The sequence below is a fragment of the Notamacropus eugenii genome, chromosome 5 (assembly GCF_028372415.1).
Source record: "Notamacropus eugenii isolate mMacEug1 chromosome 5, mMacEug1.pri_v2, whole genome shotgun sequence".
Classification (NCBI taxonomy): domain Eukaryota; kingdom Metazoa; phylum Chordata; class Mammalia; order Diprotodontia; family Macropodidae; genus Notamacropus; species Notamacropus eugenii.
Genome location: NC_092876.1, coordinates 86,749,164 through 86,754,399, shown reverse-complemented (window position 1 = coordinate 86,754,399; position 5,236 = coordinate 86,749,164). Strand labels below are relative to the sequence as shown.

At 35.5% G+C, this 5,236-nt stretch overlaps 1 pseudogene; it reads right to left on the bottom strand.

Moving 5' to 3' along the window:
• Positions 1-1,615: 1,615 nt before the first annotated feature.
• Positions 1,616-2,534, bottom strand: LOC140507508 (vomeronasal type-1 receptor 1-like; annotated as a pseudogene).
• Positions 2,535-5,236: the final 2,702 nt, after the last annotated feature.

Sequence of the window (5,236 nt, the reverse complement as noted above, 5' to 3'; positions counted from 1 at the left end):
AAGAGAGGTATGTATTGATGAGAGTATTTCATAGATCAGGGGTGTTATGAAGGTGCCTGGAAATTCCTGCAATGGAAGAAACCTCTAATCTCAGACAACCTGTGATTTGGAGTAATTTATTTTCAATCTTCAGCAGCAGGAGTGGTCCTCTATGGTTTTTCATTATTCACCCAGGAAAATGTGGGTAGAGGAGACTTTCAGGACAGTAATTGCATTAGGGGAAGCTCTGTCAAAAAGGAGGAGGTATGTCATTTTAGGCAGCCAATTGCCTGAACAGTAGGACTTCCTTAAAGACTATCTAGTTCAATCATCTTATATTACGGGTAAGAAAATCATTACTCTTAAGGAAAAGTGACTTGTTCAAAGCCACTTACCCAGGGAAAAGGGTCAGGGCCATTGTGAGTCTTCTCCTTTCCCATCATAGAGAGCTGCTGACCATCTTCATATTCTTACATAATATTCAGAAAAGATTTCTTTGATTTTAGGTTGGTCAATGCCTTTTTTGCTTCTTCACTTAAGCCATATTGTAAGAGGCTGTGAAAACACAAATAAGCTTTGTTCAATCTTTAAGCGAGTTTCTTTTGTAACCTGAAGTCTGTGCCATCAGTTAAGTATATTCTTCTAGTCACTTCTGCATTGCATCCTTACTCCCTTGTTTTGATGTGTGTGTGTGTGTGTGTGTGTGTGTGTGTGTGTGTGTGTGTGTGCAGAATCTACTTTAGGATGATTTTAAATAACTTATTCATTATATATGAGATAACCTTAATATTTACCTTACCAATGTCCTCTTCATGGCTCACTGAACAACAGTCAGGAGAAGACCTTGACTGCACAGATTCATTAGGGACAGGTTCAATACAGACTAGACAATACTTACCTTCATAGTCAGAGCCAAGAGAGATGGTTATTCCTATGCCAAAGTGAAATTTAAAAAATGAAAAAACTAAGGGCCCAAGTGACAGAAGAGGAAAACATGGATACACAACATTTCATATGAAAAATATCTGAGTGTGAAAGTCATTATGGGTCAATAATGTCACATATCAGAAAAAAACAATATGAATTTAGGCTTCATTAGGAGAAGCATGAGAAACAAAACAAGAGATGATTAAGTCTTGTACACTCTATTCTGGTCAAGGCAGGTCTGAATTATTGTATTTTAATAGCAGAGGGGTGGGATAGGGCTCATTTTAGGAAAGACATTGAAAACTAATGGATTTCTAATGGACTATCCTTATGACATGATAAATGATATAGTGGTTACATAAATATTATGTAGTTTTTAGGCATTTCTCCAATAGAAGGAAATACTTTTAGTTTCCAGTCTGGGATTACTTTGGAATGAGTTCCTAGGTATATTTGTGTACAGATAAGTTTCTTTACCATCTCTTTGGGACATAAGCCTAATATTGGTATTGAAAGGTCAAATGGTATGCACAACTAAGTTATTTGGGGGATGCAGTTCCAAATTTCTTTCGAATATAGCCAAATGGATCCATAGCTCCTAGATTGAATTACTATTTCTGTTTTGCTACATCCCAAGAAATGGTAATCATTTTCCCCTTTTGTTATATTAGCCATTTTGATAAAGTCAAGGTGAAACTCTCAAGTTATATCAGAACTGCATCATCATCTTTCCCCAGAGTGTGAAGAAGTACTTATTGACATGGGAGTCACTGACTATTAAAACAAAGGAACTAAAAGCTGGAAAACAGGCAGCCACAAAAGTGGAGATGTGAACAAGCCAGGAAGATTTTCCATTGTGGATATATAACATTAAGATGAAATTCAGAGAGTAAAAGGAGACAAATAGGAGGACCAGCAACAGGATTGTTTGTGTTGCTCTAGTCTCAGGGGAACCACTAGGTTTGAGACTGTTGCCATGAATGTACCGGACTCTCTGATGATGTCTGTACAGGATGAAAATCACATATCCACTGGTTCCTACCATTAATTTTATACAAAAAAAAAATCAGGAAAAGAGATTATGAGTATACTTGTTGCAATATTAAATAAAAATGGAAATGCAGCAGCACAATATATGTAATCCTGTACTTCAGTAATATTTTTGCTTTCCATTGGATCTTTCATAGATACTGGAATCATGACATTTTTCAGTAGATGCAAGGCCCAACAGAACAGAAACAATGGGACAAAGCACTTTGGAGCTTGAACTTGAACTTTTGCCCACCAGGAGCTTCTAGGACTTAAAGTGATGGCTTGGAGCCACTGAGGAGGCAGGTGGTACAAAGTGAAAGGTCCTGGGCCACCTTGTGAAAGTAAAAGACAAATTTACATCCCACATTATCCAAGATATTGGTGAACCCCAAAATAGCCATTGTATGAGGAATACCTTTGGAGAGAAGTACCAACTCATTGACAAGGGACAAGTGACAAAGAAACAAGTCAAGGGGCCTCATCCTGGAACCAATCATCATGATGGTATAGAAGCCTAAGAGGAAGGCATTCCCAACCACCCCAAATCCAGTCTGTACCAGAAAAAAGAGCCCCAGTGTTATGTCCTTAGAAATCATTTTCTTTGTGTTAGTGGGAGTACATAGCAATCCAAACCAGTTGATTGTGCTCAATCAGAAGTATCAAAGTGTAGAAGATATTTCCTGAATGAGGGAGAGACTTTCCATGTCCAATACAGTTGTTGTTCACTCAAAAAGAGAAAAAACTATGGAGAATGTGTCTTTTATTACTGGCAGATGGATATTCAGAAAGACTGTATTGATAGGAAAGTTTTTAATGTTTTCTTTGCCTCTTCCTTTATAGAGTCTTTTGAAACATTGGTTGAGTTTTTCTTCAGGGAAAGAGTTAAATTATAATAATCCCAATAATATAGAAGGTAATGTACTAGAAGATGTTGATGACAGAGAGACCACTAGATTGAGAATGTGAAGTCAGGAACTCTTAAAGTCTGAAATCTATCATCACACAAATCTATGCCTTTGAGCAAGACATCTGTCACTTGAACCAATCAGTCATGATTATTACATTTTGCCATTTCCATCTACAATGTACAGAGAAAAAATGATTTAGTATTTCTTTACCAACTTACTTCTGAAGTGATTGTTTTAAAGATATTTCTATCTGTTGGTGTGCACATAAATACATATTATGTATGTTATTACTAATTATATAATATATAAAGTGTGTCTATAGAAAAGTGCGTAATATAAGTGTGTCTTTATAGAAACATAAAAGTTTCTGAAGAAATTTTGAACACATTCATGTACAGAGCAAAATTAGCAGAATGGGAAGAAAATTTGTACAACTAAATTACAGAGAAAACAACTATCAGACATTTTGGAACTGATAAAGGCAGTAACAAAAATGAACTCTGAAAGTTAAAGGAAAATATACTCCCCCTCCTACCTTCATTAAATTATACATACATATTTGTTTTGTTTTGTTTGTATTCATCCTTCATTTTCATGAATATCTATATCTATATCTATATGTGTAAATGTATGCTTATGAATGAATACACATTCACATCTCTACCATCTTTACATTACTTTTCTTCTTTTCTATAGCGTCTCCAACATTTTCCTTCATCCTAATAGCCACCCTGAGAAGTTTGAGGTTGAAACTAAATACTTTTAATTTATACTTTTTTAGTCATTAATGATTTAGATCATTTGTCCATGTAGTTGTCCATTCTTTGGATTTGGGCTTTTGAAATATGCCTATTATAATTTAAAGTATATATACTGTTAAATGGATTTATCTTATCAATTTGTATCAGTGCCTTGTCTTTGATATGAGACTTAATCAGAGAAATGCTGTAAAAACCTTTCTCCATTTACCTATTTCCTTTCTAATTTTCATCTTATTAAATTGTTTTCTCTAAAACATTTCAATTTAATGTACTCAAAATTGTGCATTTTATCTTGTTTTCCTCTCTCCCTATTGTCTTTTTCATGATCTCTTCTCTTATTCACTGATTTTAAAGAAAATTTCTTAATTGTTCCTCTAACTTGTTTATAATGTGGCTTTTCATATTTAGAAAATGCATCCACTTGGACCAGATACAGGCATTTATTCCATTATGTACACATTCTACTCTGCGTCTGTTGCTCTATCTGGTTTCAACTTCATGGAATGTGATGCCCTTTCCAGTTTGTGCTTCTCACTTCTAATCTCATCACCCTACACCTAATTCAAGCATGGCTGACATGGCCTTCTCAGCCTCCTGTCCCCTCTGATTGGTGGGTTGAGGGTAGCAGGCCAAGCTCCTCCCAATGCCTTCCTTTATATAGAGTAGAATCAAGACTTTATGATTCATTCCTCTCTGAATCTGCTGCTCTGCCTGAGTTCAACTCCACAGAATAAGATGCGCCCTGTTGTTCTATTTTCCTTCCTCCTCTCTCCATCAACCTGCTTTCCTCCCTCCCATACTTGGCAACCATAATTTACAGAATGTTGTCTCCCTACCCTTATTATGTTGTTAGACACTTGGGGGCAGGGACAGTCTTTCTTCATATTCTCTTTCCAGTGCTTCGTACACAGTAGATACTTAATGAATGTTGATTGTATTGTATTGAATTGGATTGGATGTATCAGGAAGTGTTGGTGTAAACCTGATTTTCTGTCAGACTGCTGTGCAGTTGTGCCCTTGGTTAATTATGAAACTATGCTTCCTTTCTCAAGTAACTTACCTTTGCATTTATTGAACACTAGGTTACTAGGATTATTTGCTTCTCTGTTGAGAACTTCATCTGTTCACTTATAATGTAATTCTCTCTCTCTTCCTCTCTCTCTCTGTCTCCGTTTCTCTCTCTCTCTGTCTGTCTCTCTGTCTCTGTCTCTTTCTGTCTCTCTTCTTTTTAGTACAATTTGGATTATTTTTTCTATTTTTTTATTTTATTTTTACCCTTATGATTCTTAACTTTTTTTTCCTTTTTATGAATGTCATGTTTAAGAATGGTAAATTAATTTACGTGAAAATAATACAATTTTTCTTATAATCACTCAGTGTGGGCATGAGGATTTGCTGTTTCTCTTACGAAGAATTTTTTTTAAATTTCTATTATCAGTTTTGTAGATGGATATCCAAAATTCAGAGATATAAACAATTTTGTGTTTTGCTTCCCCTCTTGTGTTCTTCTCTTTGTCATCATGACTTAAACTTCCTTTTCATCTGGGAAATTCCCTTAATATACTGGTACTTCTCTGACTGGAAAATTCCTCCACCATATTTCCCAGCCTCTTCTTCCATTAATGGTTT